The sequence below is a fragment of the Sturnira hondurensis genome, unplaced genomic scaffold (assembly GCF_014824575.4).
Source record: "Sturnira hondurensis isolate 20B ecotype Veracruz unplaced genomic scaffold, ASM1482457v3 Scaffold0022136, whole genome shotgun sequence".
NCBI lineage: Eukaryota > Metazoa > Chordata > Mammalia > Chiroptera > Phyllostomidae > Sturnira > Sturnira hondurensis.
This window is the reverse complement of record NW_028094767.1, coordinates 5,172,141-5,188,368: the sequence shown is the minus strand read 5'-3', so window position 1 is coordinate 5,188,368 and position 16,228 is coordinate 5,172,141. Positions and strand designations below refer to the sequence as shown.

Here is a 16,228-nt window from a genome sequence, read left to right as displayed (position 1 = left end):
AGTAGAACCAGGACTTGAATTTGGGGCTTCTAACTCTTGATCCCGTGTTCTTTTCCTCTGCCCCAGGATATTAACCCAAATCTGGCTTTTCATCATTTTTCTTTATTATTCCTAGTCTGCTCTCTGGCAAATAAGTCTGTTGCCTCAAATATATTAAAGTCCTTCAAATATTTGAGGACCAGTGGTGTATTTTACCAAGGCTTATCTCTTATCAGGTTAATAAAATTTCAATTCTCTTATCGCTTTTATCATATGAATTCCTGACCCACTAATATTCTGATAGTCTTTCCTAGAAAACACCCATGGACCTTTAAGGGTGTCGAGAATGGGACTGATCATGGGTGGTTTTATTGAGCACGTGGTAAAATGTGGCAAGTTTGCCCTGTATCATAGACAATATACTTCCATTGCAACCTAAGACTGAGCCAAGGCTTCTGTATATGATATTGTACCTTTTTCTTTTTCTTTTTTCTTTTGTAAACTAACTCCTTCCACCAGAGCATCTCGGTTTTATTGGGTTTGTTGGATTTGGGGGGTTTGGGTTTTTTTGTTGGTGTTACAATTAATATTTGATTTGGAAAAAATGGACCAAGTGATATCCAAGTCTTTTTAATCTTTAACATTCTATGTCCATTTTTATCCCCAGTGGCTAATTTGATGAACACAAAAGGAGTTAATAAGTGTGATGGCTAAGAAAATAAAAAATTTGTGAATAATGGCTAACATCTATAGGCAATCTATAATTTGTTAAGTGCTTCATAATTATTATTCCTCACAATGGCCCTACAGGGTACATTTTACTATAATCATGGAAAAACTGAAATTTTAAAGCTCTTTGGAAAGGACACATGGCTAGTGGGTAGAAATATGCTAATTTAAAATTACTTACAAAATATTCATACTTGGGTCCTACTGTCACACACATGTGTATGATCGTGGTTTCCCCTTTAGTTCTCCAGCATCTCTTCCTTCAAGAGTCCAATAATCTACCAGAATCCAAGTTTTAAATAGTCTTACTTTAAAAAGTTAAAAACTCCTTGTTAAACCTGTGCTTTGAAACTATCTTAAGCATTTAACCCACTAGGGACAAAGAACTAGATAAAATGACCTTATGAAGTGCATTTCTAAGCTGCTTATTCTGTTTTCTCACAATGATGCATCTAGGCCATGTTTCTGAATTACTAGTTGTCTCCTCAGCCAGGGAGTATTTTCCTTCTAGTAACTGCCCCTTCCTGGAAACTGAGTGAAAACTTGAACTCTCTAGGTCATATGCAAGGCATATAAGGAACTTATGCAACTCAAGAGCAAAGAAATCAATAACCCCATTTAAAAATGGGCCAAGGACCCGAACAGACATTTCTGAAGGGAAGGCATACAAATGGCTGACAGGTATATGGAAAGGCCCTCAGCATGGCTAATCATCAGGAAAATGCAAGTCAAAACCACAATAAGATATCACACCTATTAGAATGGCCATTATCAAAAAGACCAAATATAGCACTTTATATAAATAGTATAGCGATATCTCTACTCCCACATTCATGACAGCATTATTCACAATAGCCAAGGCATGGAAACAATTTAAATGTCCACTGACAGATGAATAGATGAAGAAAAACACACACATACGTATTGCCATGCACACACAATGGAATATTACTCAGCCTTAATAAAAAAGAAGGAAATCCTGCCATTTGTGACAACATAGATGAAGCTGGAAGACATTATGCTAAGTGAAATAAGCCAGGTACAGAAAGACAAATACTGGGTGTTCTCATATATGGAATCTAAAAATGTCTAATTAATAGAAACAGAGAGTAGAAGGGTTGTTTGTTACTAGGGACTGAGGGAAGGATATATGGACAGATGTCAGTAAAGGTGTACAAAGTTTTAGCTATACAAGATAAATAAGTTATGGAGATTTAATGTAGGGCATAGGTTAACAATACTGTATTATATACTTGGAATTTACTAAAAGGGTAGATCTTAAGTGTTTTTACCACACATGAAAAAGGATATTATGTGAAATGATGGATAGGTTAAATTAGCTTGATTGTGATATTTCACAATGTGTAAGTATATATCAACCATCAAGATATATACTTTAAATATGTACAATTTTAATTGTCAAGTATAACTCAATAAAGTAGAAAATAATAATAAACAGATTTTCAGTTATAACTCAAAAAAAAACAATTTATACTCCCTAGGTGGTTTGAGATGGCAGACCTCTGTGTGTGTGTGTGTGTGTGTGTGTGTGTGTGTGTGAAGAACGTTTAACCTGAGATCTACTCTCTTAATCAGTATTTAAGGACACACTGCTCTTGTACTTTTGACTCATACTGACACGTGGTCAATTCAGTGCTTCTTCTCTTTTGCTTTAATGAAAACTTCTGCTGAGTCAGACCTTCCTTCACCCATCCTATTGTTCAGTTGTCTTTTTGGATCACAGAGTTGGAACTGATCTGTGTCATTGTTAAATTTCATCTTCTGGATTTTAGTCCATAATACCATTTTATTTGTTGGACTTTGGGAATGTTTTCCAGTGAAACAGCTCCCAGCATTACATACCTCAGATTTTGATAAACCTCCCCTTTAAGTATCCATTCAGCTTGTTAGTAAATCCTGACTAGAACAGGGCCTGACAAGTCTGTGTAACACTGCAAAGGCTGCCATCTTGTCTACCATTGATGTTCTGTGGCATGATAATCAAATTATGAATAAATACATTTGAATTCTACCTCCTGGCCACCCGCATTTCTTAATATGGCTTGTAAGATAATTATGAGAGTCTTTATCAGACTAGTTGAAATTTAAAAATTCAAATGTGGCTTTTCTTATTTATTTTATAAAAGTAAAACAATTTTTATTTTTATTTCCTTTAAGAATTTATTTATTTTTAGAGACAGGGAAGGGAGGGAGAAAGAGAGGGAGAGAAACATCAATGTGTAGTTGCCTCTCATATGCCCCTTACTGGGGACCCGGCGTACAACCCAGGCTTGTGCCCTGACTGCAAATAGAACTGTTGACCTTTCGGTTCACAGGCCAGCACTCAGTCCATTGGGCCACACCAGCCAGGAACAAATGAGGTTTTTTAAAAATAATAATGCTTCAAATTAAAATGGTAACCTAGCAAAGCTTACATTTCACAAGGTCAATTAAAAAATAATTTAAACTTATACATTATTCACAATAATTGTGGAGGGATGTATTCAAATTGTAAATTTCAATCACTATTTTACAGAAATGTGCTCCATTTATAAATAGGTAGAGTCCAGATAATTTCATACTACTTTTATTTTCTCTTTTATGAAGACTGTGACATGGTGTTAGAAACTAAAGAGTAGAATTTTAAGCCCTGGCTGGTGTAGCTCAGTGGATTGAGCACAGGCCTGCGAACCAGAGGATCGCGGTTCGATTCCCAGTCAGGGCACATGCCTGGGTTGCAGGCCGGTTCCCTGCAGGCCAACTCCCAGCAGGGGACGCACGAAAGGCAACCATACATTGATGTTTCTCTCCCTCTCTCCTTCCCTTCTAAAGATACATAAATAAATAAAATCTTTAAAAAAATAAAATAAAATAAATAAATCAGTCACTATATTTTTTTAAAAAAAAGAGTAGAATTTTAAAGATGCTGTTAGATAGATGTGGTTTGTCATTATTACTGTTTTCCTACATTTGTTTTCGTCAACAAAAGGTAGCTAGCATAGGTATTATTGACATTACCCACATTTACAGGTCACTGTTTCCAAATATGCTCAGTGATTTACCCTGATTTACAAGCTACTTGAAAGAGAAGCAATTAATTTAAGAAATGAATGTTCTTACACATTTACATTTAGGTTCATATTAATGCTGCTACTTCTTCCCTATGCAAGAGCTATGTAGAACTCGGCTCTTTTAGACATATGAATGTAATTGTGTGTGTGTGTACACACACATACATACATGAGTTCTTAATGATAAGGCCAGTAATTTTTTCATTTCATTGAAGTGAAATGAAAAACACAGAAAACACATTAGAAAACACATTAGAAAACAACAGAAAAATCTATATTTAAAATTATTTTTATTGATCCATTGTCAAGAAACTTTTATATTTTGATTACAGCTGTTTGACCAGGAAGGAATTGACTATTATTAAGTTTACTGTAATGAAAAATAAAATGTGTGACAAGTTTTACATGCTTCACCTTTAAGTATGATGTTTTTAAGGAAAGCAGAACATTTAATTTTAGACAAATGATTGACTTCTTAGTTTTCCTCAGTGATTAAGTAGATAGTATCTTCTACTCTAACAATATCTCACAATTATGGTGAGTTTCAAATATGGGTATCCCACATAAATATACTTTCAAAAGTACCAAACATCATACTTGTCACTATTACTACTAAAATTTTTATTAATGCATAAGAATTCTGATTAATAAATTTCTGTTCTATTTACCCATTGTGTAGAATGTTCTATAAGCACAATAAAAATATTATTTTCTTACAAGCAACACACCACAATTCTGTCTGAAAATTTTATTAGTTGTTTTTATTCTTTTCATTGTCTTTTGAGCTACTAATTCTTAGATTATAAATTGTTCATTAATAAAATATAGTAGTAGTAAGCTTCTTGTACTTAAAAACTGCTCTTAACCTCAACAACATTGGGTGGTGGTATATGTCTGAGATTTGCAGACATTTTTTTCTTAACATCCTGAGTTTCTGTTTTGAATGTTTTATGTGCCATTAAATTTTTTTCACTTTGTTATCTTTTTGAAGTCCTCCAAGTAAAACTTTTGGCTGGCACATTTTTATATCTCACATCTTCTATAGATTAACACAATATTTTAAAACTCAGCTAATATTGAATACTGACCCTGAGCCACAGAGGAGAATTGTTGGAGAGCAGTAGAGAAAAGTACCATGGACCATCGGCTACCTGGAGCCCAGGAGGATGTCCACTCCGCGATGAGGACAGAGGGCCCAGAAGGGACCAGGACACCACAGGGCCAAGAAATCAACAGAAGATAGTTTCAAGGTCAGGGAAAGTTCAGGAGAATTTAAATGTGGAACAAAGTCAGGGAAGAGGTGGTGGGTGAAGAAAGAAGTGGTTGGACTTGGTGTCAGCTGAGAGAGAAGTTTCAGCTGGATAAGCATTGGGAACGTGAAGTGTAGGAAAAAGTGTGAGAGAATCAGTGGGTGGACGGTGAGGAAGGAGAGGCAGCAGTGGGCAATCTGGTGGAGGGATGAGGCCAGGAGCTGGACGGAAGCCCAGAGAAGTGTCTTAGTAAAAGTGGAGTGCTCCAGGCACCTGCAGTTCATGTGGACACCTCAAAGGAGCTGGCATTTATAAACATACCCTCTAAGATACAGGTTCCCCTAGGGTTTTCTAATATTCCTAATAGAACTCCCAAAATATTTAAAAATTATTGTTATTTTAACATAACCTTGGATTTCTTCTTTATAGTTACACGAAGTGCATGTCTGAATAATCTCAAGGTTGGTATAAATCTACCATGGTTTTGTTTTGTTTTGCTTTTTTCAAAGAAATCCCTCTAGGTCTCTGAAAAAAGGAAAAAAATTTAAAAAATATTGTTGAAGCAGCTATAATTACTTCCCCAAACAGAAATTTGTTTGGTTGGACCAAAATGACAGCTCACCCTTGCATTGTGCTGCTGGATCCCAGAGCTGCTAGGGTTTAAATTCCCTCAGCTGTGCTCTCAGTTCAGCTCCCACCCCTGTGCCTTTTTTCCTCTCTGCAGGCAGCCGCCATTCTCCACCTGCCCCCCTTTTATTTTCTTGCATCTCTAGGCATCTAACTCTCCTTCCAACATTCTTTGTGTGCAGATTTTACTTTCCTTTAAAGTGCTTGCTCCAAGCCAGCTTTGAACCTCATGTCTGGGGCCAGGATTCCTTGCATTCTAAACAGCGCAGAGAACCTGAACACACTTAGCCCTCATCCTGATCTGGCTGTGTCTCTTTACATCAGTCCAGGCTTGTTGGGGAAGCAACTGGGTCATATCTCCTCAACAAGATAGAAATCTGATGGTCAGTCCTGAAAAATATGGGAGGACAGGGCAGACAGTATGTCTGCTGGCTTCTTAGGGTACGAGCAACATGGGGTATAACATGGAGGTTGCCACCTAGGCTCTAGGGCCAGACAGTCTGAATTTAAGTCCTAGCTTTACCACCATTAGCTGTGTGACCTTGGGCAAGTTCCTCAGCCTCTCTGTGACTCAGTTTCCACATTTAGAAAATGGAGATTCTGATAATCCATTTGTTATGGGGAGCATGCTGTGTAGGAGTTAGCAATTGTCATGATTCTCATCCCAGACTGGTGATCCGAAGCTGTTTGAAGAAGGGAAGGAAGTATATAACTTCAGAGTATTGCGACTGATGAAAGAGAATATCTTAATTGGCCAAGAAAAATTATTTAAGGTAAAATGTCTGTTTTCACTACCACTCTGTTGAACCCATTTTATTCAACTTACACCTGAATTCTTACCTTACCTGTATGTCCACGCCCAGGTTCTAACAGCTCAGAAGATTTATGAGGCCTGGTGTTGGTCCAGCTTCATAAAAGAATTAAGAATCTAAACGCTTTTGTAAATGTGGAGTAGATTATGTTCTTTCCTTAAAGGAACAGAGATGAGGATTGGTGTCTTCACTGTGGAGTGGCTACACCCTTAATGCTCATTTCAAGCATAAGTTGTGTTGATCGTGGACACATTCAAGGTGTTCATGGAAAAACACTTTGTTCTTCTTTTGGCTTATTTGTCTCTGAACTGATTTATATGATTTACATAAGAAGACACAAGTAACATAATGTTCCCATAATTCCTGAGTTATATCAGTCTCATCAGGAAAAAGGACAACAAAATTGCTGCTTCTGTTGTCACGTACGAGGATATGTGACAGGACTCATCTAAGCAAAATTTTCCTTAAGCCAGTTTGTTTTTATGAGACGATATATTTTTCAATGAAATTACACCCTGGTAGCCTCGCTATATTTAGTGAAATCTTCAGAGAACACAGTAAGCCAGTTAATCAGATCAGACCTGCCTCCCATATGATAAAAAAAATTTTTTCTCCTCACTTTAGGATAGCTTATTAGCACAGAGCTAACTTCACAGCTGTAGAATGACCTCAGAGGGTCAATGAAGCAAGTTCAGGGCCCAGTAGAACCACTAACAATTGTCTGCAGTTGGAATTAAACTATGTTACATGGGTCTGAATTTTGGAGAGGAGACTTATGAAGAAAAGAATGAATAGCATTGAATTTTCAGCTCAGGAAGTAATTTTGTTAGTTGCACCTTAAGATTAGAAGGAAATAGAATATTTTCTTCTTATCTTTATGTATTAAATCTGACACTGACCTGTAAAATGCACCGTAAGTATATTCAAAATTCTGCTCACCCACTAAGGCTACAACTAGTGTCCTTGTATCAAGAATTTGTATTGTTAACAGGAAAATTATTTCAAATAATAGTTTTAACTCTGGTCCTAGGTAAAACATAAATGTAAGGGGAAAGGCCTCTTTTTTGCTTGGATCATATATATGTGTGTAAACATACACATTTTAAATAGCATTTTAGAGGTTCTGCATTCTACAATGAGCAGTTCATGTTTATTGCACCTGTTTTAAAGTCCTACTTAACTTCCTGTGGAACTTGCTGAAGATGTCTCCTTGAGGATACCTCGAGAGTGTACAAGAGACATCAACTTTGAGCATCCCTGACATTTTTAATGGGTCGCTGGGAAATTGTGTACCGTGTTCAGGTCCCAAGAGCTATGCAGTCTTTACCCAACACTTTACTAGAATTTACAAAACTAATGGGATTCAGAAGATAAAAATGATCCAATCTACATTTATCCCTGTGTTTCTCTTCGCAGAGTTTCAAAACCCACTTTGGGGAACCTTCGCTATCATTTTAGTGCCTTGTACTGCTGGCTTTGCCTTGCTGTCTTTAGAAACTCATCATTTAGGATTATCCAGTTTTCCCAGTTTATATACGAGACTATTAACATTAACACTTGTAAAAGGGTGATACTGTATAACTGAGAAAACTCTTATTGAGTTAATTAGCCACCCAGGGAGAAAAATATACAGGGAGAAAATAGTATAAATTCTACCATGTATTAAGTTACGTAATGGTTTATTTTGCATTTATATTTTCTTTGTATGAAGTTCTGCCTCTACTAGGGATGTAAGGCATTCAAATATTACAAGTACCTATGGCATTGTATATCATACATAAAGATTATGTACATTTGCAATCTGACTTGACTTAGCCCTTTTTTATGTGCCCTGTGTGCTATATTTTGTATGTGTGTGTGAATACAAAGTCTTCTATATGCTGCCATTGTTTTACTCCCTGTTTCAGTGATTAAGTGATAAGTCAGTATAGACTGTAAGAATTGCATAACAGTCTTCTTCCCTTTGTCCTATGACACATTTCTCAAAGCAAAAATATATTATTTCCAAATTAACTTCCTTTGCTAGTCCTAAGTGACGAGGTCCCAAATAGCATGTGATTTATTATTGAGCATGTGACTTCCCCATCAACTGCTTCACATATTTAGGTGTAATTTCATACTTGTGAGATTTCTTAATAGCATTTCAGAGCTCTTGTCAGTTAGATGCCCCTCAGAACTTAGAATTTCAGAAGGCACTGAAAAGATTTCAAGGAATGATAGTGGTCTGCTTTATCTGAAAATTTGTACTTCAGAGTTTTCTCCTAGTGCCCTGCACCCAGATACCCCTGTTCATTGCAGCTTGGTGCTCCATACACTGCATCAAATACAGCTTCTGAAATAATGGAGTACGGCGGGAAGAAGAGAAAGCAGCTAATATATGTTAATGTCGAACAAATGTTCTCAAGGGAGTAGTTGTGTAGCAAAGACAAGAATCCTCCACTTAGCCTCACACTCATTGACAGGTGGGAAAGATGAGTCAAAGGAACAAGATGTTGGGAGACAATTTCCTGCTCAGTCTGATTAGAGTCAGGTGAAAAAGATACACAGCAGGAGATGCAGCCCAGACTTTGTGAGAATAGGCCATCCCTTAGGCAAAGTTAAATATCACAGCTAGTTAATGACCATGTGCCCGTGGTCCACAGTGATAAACTTCACTCCAATTAGCGCATCTCTGCGGTGCACTTGAGACAGAAGAGACAAGAGCCCTGGGTTAGGAGGTAACAAATATATGTATAACTGGTAACTGGGTTTCATTTCAGTAATACATATATAGGTTATTAAACCACAAGGAGCTAGGGTTCTTATTCTTCTAAATGAAGAGTCCAGTGACATTATTTGTGTAATAGAATAACTTTATAAATTCTCTCTGTTATTTGGGTTAAGGAGGAAATGTTTCATGTTTCTCAAATAGGATGCTAGCACCACATGGCTTACACATACGAATAGACCCAAGAGTTGGTCTCTGCTGTGGAAGCAGCACCCCATCTCTTGGCAAGTCCTTCGAACTGGAGGCACCTAGGCCCTGAGGCTGGGAGAGCCTGGGAGCTCTGCCAGAGGGAAGGGCCTGAGAGGAAAAGCCATATCAAGGACACCAAATTTTTTAGTTTTGAGCTGAAAGGGAACGGTCATGTCACTCCTGTCTACCAAGCAAGGAAACTGAGGTCCAGAAACATTCAGCCACTCTCCAAGGGCGCACGGCTATGACTGTCTTTCATTCTTCCATGTAAGGAGGAGCACCCACTGCTTTGTGGTCCCATACCAAAATCTGGATCTGCGTGTCTTTAACCTGGAGAAGATTGAGAACTTAACCAAAGCTCTTTTATTTTTCTAGTTAAGGCCACACGTTACTAAGAAACAAATGTACATAGGGACTGTGAGTCCCCACATTTTGTAAAGAGTGCACATTCCATCCCCATGCCCTGCTCACGCTGCCCCAAAAGCTGGGAGTCAACGTGGCCTGGTCACGGAGGACCACGGTGGAAGACGGAGCTGCTCTGTGTCAGCTGTAGCATTGGACTAATTGGTGACTTCGGGCAAGTCACTCAAGATTCTCACCTAAATTTACGTTCATCACAATTTAGCCCTCAAGGTATGTAATGGGATTAAGCCACAAGCACTTTGGAAGTGCTCTGGTGACAGGTGTGCTAATAAAGAGTCTTATAAACATAAACTACTTAGCTACAGAAACATTTTAGGAGAATGGAAAAGCAGAAGACACTTTTCACCACAGCAGCAATATGCTAATACTCCTGCATCCGTGTCTTTATTCAGTACATCACCCTAAACACATTAGTAGCTATTTGGTACATTTACCTTTGGAAATGTCGAGTACAAACTTACTCATCCATTTGGGATGCAGTGAATATATATGTGGGCGGCTGCCAAAACCAATAATCATACATTATTAATCAATTTGGGAAATATTATCATACAAGTTTTCAAAAATGCAAAACATTTGGAACATGAAACATTTTTATGGCCTAATGACTTTGAAACCCAGCAAATTATGTTTGTAATAAATAATATAAGACCTTAACTTTGTAAAACTCCATCGTATTTTGAGTTATTTTAGGTGATAACACAAAATTCTCAAAGCATGTTTAATTTGATAGCAGTTTAGTTTTTCAATATGTTATATTTCAATTCTCAGGGGAGAGTAGAGCTATTGCAAACAAATGTAATCCATTTTGCAAAGTAAATTTCAGTTCCTGTTCTGTGTGAGGTACCATGGAAGTGGCTTAGGTTGGGTTTTCCCAGAAGCATAACCTAGGATGGAAGTCCTGTGCATGTGATTTTCAGAGGTAACCTGAAAGAAAAATGAGGAAAGCAGAAACAGGAAGAAGAATAATGCAGGCAATAACATGGTTTCTAAAGTTTAGTCCCAGCCTGATCCCACTAAGCAATCGGAGTATCACAGATTTTGTCCTACCTTGGGGGCAGGGGCTAGGCTGCAATACCCAACACCACACAGGGTCAGGATACAGGCAGTGCCTTCCCAGGTACCTCAGGCTCATGTAGACTAAGGCAGCCTCTGGAGAGGGGTGCAGGCAGAAGTCACTAGCAACCAGTACCCATGGCGGTTGGGTACCAGCCAAGCCTGGTACCAATAGCATCTATACCAGAGGTGAAATAAAACACCACCCTTAATATTACCAAAACAGCATTCACAGTGGCTTTTAGGCCGAAGTGAAGACATAATGAAAGCTTCGATAATATTAATTTCACCGTGAGAGGGTGTGTGTGTGTGTGTGTGTGTGTGTGTGTTATATTGGAGCAGATGATGGAACTATTCTTTCAGTTCAATCAATAAGTAATAAGAGGCAAATCTCAGGTCACATTTATAAAAACAAAGTGAAATAACCAGATGGTACAGACATCAAGGAGAATCAACAGAAAGACAGGACAATGGACTCATGTATCGAAGTTCTTACTGATGTATCAAATCTGAAAGGGCGATAGTGCCTTTAACCAAAGTACTTGGTTAAAGTACAATAACTCTGAGGGACAATGTTCTTTTGGACAAGATGAGTCAGTTTGGAACCTAAAACATTAGATATGCTGAAAGGACCTGTGAATGGAAATGTGCTGGCCCTTTAAAATCTGCATTGAGATCAAATGGAAAAGGACAGAGTTTCCTATGAGGAAGTCATCGATTTATGGTGATAATTGAAACCACCAGAGTGCGTAGGATGGCCAAGGGAGAGACCATAGAAAGAAAATCACTGAGGGCAGAACCTTGAAGTTAGTGAGTTGGGAGGTGAAAGAGAATGTTAAAAGTATGGAGAAATAAACTCTTTAAAAGGGGGGAGATGGTGAACTGATAGGAAATGCTTCAGAAGCATCAGGAAGAAGGGGTTTGAGTCAAAGCCATTGGTGATCTTGAACGAAGGTGGTTTCCACAGGTGGCTGTTCTGTGTGGAGGTGGATGTGACGTTTCACAGGTTGGGTCTTGGGAGTTGTAATAAGTATTGTGAAAGGCAGAGGATGAGGGACTATTCTTTTCAGAAGCTGGGATGTAAAGAGAGAGGTGGCGTAAGATCTCACTTGGAGAGCTCAAGAAAAAGATTTGTTTTTTTGTAATCAAGTGTGTTTGTAAACTGAGGCAAGGAAGCCGATTACAAAGGAGAAACTGAAGTTGCAAGCAACAGAAAATAATAATCCCGAAGTACCAGAGGGGGTTAGAAAGGGCACACACGTAAGTCCAGATCAGCACCTCCACCCTGAGGGCCCGTGGGGAGAGACGAGGGATGACTTTGCAGTCACCTGGGGCAAAGTAGGAATCAAGGCACTGTGCATATTCATCTTGATGACAGAAAGATATCTATTTTATATATCTAATTGAATACAACTGTTGCTGTTTGTAAGAAGCATTGGTCTCAAGGTTATTCATAGTTTTCAGATAGCTACTACTTTCCTCCTTCATGAATAGCAAGCCCTATTTAGTCAAGTACAAGCAGAGAGGATTACAGAAGTAGAGGAAGCCAGACTTAAAAATGGTGGAGACGGGCGGGGCATTTGGAGAGGAAAAGGTCCTATTACTGCAATTTCAGAGTTTTGCTAGATTCTTGAAGCAACTGGTGGAAATGTAGGCATCTCTTTTACCGTCTGTGCTTTTCTTCTTTCATAAATTACAATTCTGTTAGCTGTTTGTCTGAGTTCATTTATTTTGTTTTATAAATTCGTTTCGCTAGAATACGGTTGTAACTTCTTGGAAAACTTAGTTTTATCGGGATAATCTAAATAATGTCAGAGTAAAATATTACCAGATTTAAATTGTTCTTATCTTTATTGCTTCTGGCAATTTTCACTTTTTTATATCTCTGTACACATTCTGTAAACTGTCATTTATTTTATATCAAATGATATAAAACTTCTGAAGCATGCTAATTAAGTATAACTCCTAAGCTAGGAAATGTCAAGAGACTAGTTTAACAGATAAGTGGTCCTGCCTGTGTATTTTAAATAAATCCTTGTGGTTATAGTTATAAAATTTTATATAGTATACTGCTAGCTTACAATAGGCTTAAAATATTTTTCAGTGGGAACTGATTAAAATGAATATGCTGTATTTCCTTGCATGGTTACCATAGAGATAAAACCTTTTAAAATTGGGTGGCAAAAATTAGTAATTCAAAAGAATTCATGCTTCTAATTTAATGTTTAAAATGGCGCACTATTCCCTTTCTTTTTTATTTTGTCAAAATTACATGACTTGAGTGTGTCTAATATACTTCTTTAGGTAATTTCTAGTATAAGAAAAACTGAAGCAAAAATTAAATAGGTGAATTCCCCACAGCATTTAGTGTGATGAGACTTTCATTTCCAATCTTTTATTTTTAAGAGTTGCGACATTCTTAATTATCACCCTCATGGTCCACCTCTATACTCCTTTTTTATATCTTGCTATTCAATTTCCAATCTAATTACCTATAATGGCTTTTCTGAAAAACAAGCAAATAATTTATTGCCTCTCTTTTTTCTGCCCATCATTTCCAACAATTAGACATTTTCCAGCAATAACACAGTTCTAGTGATGAACAAGTTTATGAAATTTTCTCAGATTTTATTATTGTGTTCAGATCTTATGCCTTGTAGACATCCCTTGAAAAATCAAAGCAATGCACTTTTGGATAATTTTCTATGACTTCAATTGTTTTAGCTAGTTTGATTCTGTTACAAAAATGTCAGCCACATCACTTTCTAGAGACACTGGAATGAGCTAAACCAGCCCTAAAACAGGTAATTAATCAAGTGGGGAAGAGTCAGCCAATGAAACAAGACCATTGTGAATGATGTGCCCACACCATCCCTGGGAGAATTATGTGATAGAGAAAAAGGAAAGGGTGACAAGGTCAAAGAAAATAGACCCTGCTTGACCTGCATTTTCTTACAACTACCCTTGTGTTTGTTTACTTTGAAAGCATAGTCTACTGTCTACCTAGTTAAAGGATTTAAAGGAAGGAGAAAAATTGAGAGGAGTGTCCCCATGAAAGAGATGGGAATTAGTAAACCATGGGTGCTGTGCAGTACAATACTATCCAAGTGTGGTGCTCCGAGTGTTACCAAGCCATAAAAAGTACAGAAAGTTAAAATACATGTTTATAAGCTTTTAAAATAATTTAGTATTGCTGTGTAACCTAAGCATGTGCTTATTGGACCCATCCAGTAGGACAGACTATAAATGAGTTGCTGTGTTGTTGAACTCACGTGGGGATCACAGGATGTTAGCCTCCCTCCCACAAGTCATGAACAGTGGGATCACACCACAACAGGTGGCATTCTGAGATTGGCTTGTCGACTGTCATGTACAAAAATCTAAGGAAATGTAATCATGTCTTTTTATAAATTATTATTTTAATTTTCATTTTATCAAGTTAGGGAAGTAAAATTTGCAGTATTGGTTGATTGATTGGCTGATATTTAACCCTAACTAACTATTGGCAAAACAAGCTTCACGGGAATTGTTTTTTACTTATATTTTCAGCACAAATAAACTAACAATCGCCATGGAAGTGTTCCCAAAGTAATGAAGAGCCCAAGAATTGATGCTAGCTTTACTGGGATGTGTGGTCATTCATATATTGAGTTCACTCATTGACAGAGAAGCTTTAAATCATAGCATGTTATATGTAGAGATAAACAGCTAATGGAGCAATGAAACCATCAAAGTGTAGGCAACCTTTATATAAAAAAAATATAAATAACTTCAAAACCAGAAGAATTTTGAAATAAAGAACGTTTCCTTTAAAAGCCAATTGAAGTAAATGTTCATTACTTCATGTTTAGACATTAGTGCTTTGGCAATATCTTATAAAATAGTACTGAGACAAAAATAAAGATACCATTGTTGAGACATTAGTAAAACATGACATCAAAAATATTTGTTTGGAAATACTGAGTGATTATGTGGCAAAGATTTCATTGCTTGACAAATTAAAAATTAGCTAATACCAACTCAAAGAACAAAGAAAACCAGCAAAATATTTTTACTGCATTTTCACAATGCACAGATAGCAAATTTGGGGATGTATTTGAAATTGTAGATGATTGTGATACAAGGAAGAATTTTTTCCTTCAGTTTCTTTGGCAACAAAGATAACTAGCTCTGAGCTGTAGAAAAATATCAAGTATTACATGGTCAACAACTACTGTTTGGAGTTCAGTTTTTTACAGTAATATATTCTGATGGGACAGCTGCAGTAATAGGGAAATGTTCTGCAAAAGTTATCCTGATTAATGAGCTTAATCGGGCCATCATGGTGAACCTGAATATTGCTTCCTTCATCAAGAAACTCTTGCTGCAAAATCTAACCAGAGACATTGAAATAAAGAACAAACTGACAATAACCAGAGGGGATGGGGGAGAGGGATAATGGGGGAAAATGGTGGGGGGAGAAACTCTTGCTGCAGATGAGTACCAGACTTAGTGTGGTGATCACATTGTAAGATCTATAACTGTCAAATTATTAGATGGTGCACATGAAATTCATACATTGATTACCAACTATACTTTAAAGAAAACATTTTAAAGTCTTACTAACAAAGAAATATCAGCTGAATGAAACAATAGGCTTAATGACATGGTAAAAATGTGAAAATGTAAAGATTAATGTGTTAAATTCAAGATTTTTGAAATTTTGAGATAATATGGAAAAATGGGTCAAAGCAACTATTGTTACATACTGAAGTATGATGGTCACCAAGGAAAAAATTAGAAATATGGAATCAACTCGTTTCTGCAAGTTGAGAAAGCAGTGGCTCAGCATCACTAATCAACAGAGACATACAAATTAAAATCAGAGTGAGATAGCACATCACATCTCTTCAAATGGGTCTTATCAAAAAGACAAGAGGTAACAATTGTTAGCAAGTATACTGAGAAAAGAAAACCCTTGTGCACTATTTGTGAGAATGTATTGACTGTATTGAATGTACTGAACAGTATAGAGGTTCCTCAAAACTTTAAAAAAAGAGCTATCATATGATCCAGCCCTCCCACTGCTGGATTCATATCCCGAGGAAATGAAAACAGGCTCTCAGAAAGGCCCCCGCGCCTTCATCTTCACTGCCGCCTTTTTCACAGCAGCCATGGTGTGGCAACAGTCTGGTGTCCCTCAGCAGATGAGTGGATAAAGGTGTGATATATGATATAATGTATCTGTAATTATATTTAATCATTTAACGGTAAATTAAAATTACATAATGAAGCCATGGAAAAACCATGAAATCCTCTGTTTGGCACAACATGGCTGAGCCTTGA

General features: G+C 37.2%; 1 protein-coding gene across 1 annotated transcript in view; it reads left to right on the top strand.

Moving 5' to 3' along the window:
* COL19A1 (collagen type XIX alpha 1 chain) overlaps positions 1-16,228 on the top strand; it is a 341,924-nt gene that overhangs the window by 199,750 nt on the left and 125,946 nt on the right. The window lies entirely within an intron of this gene.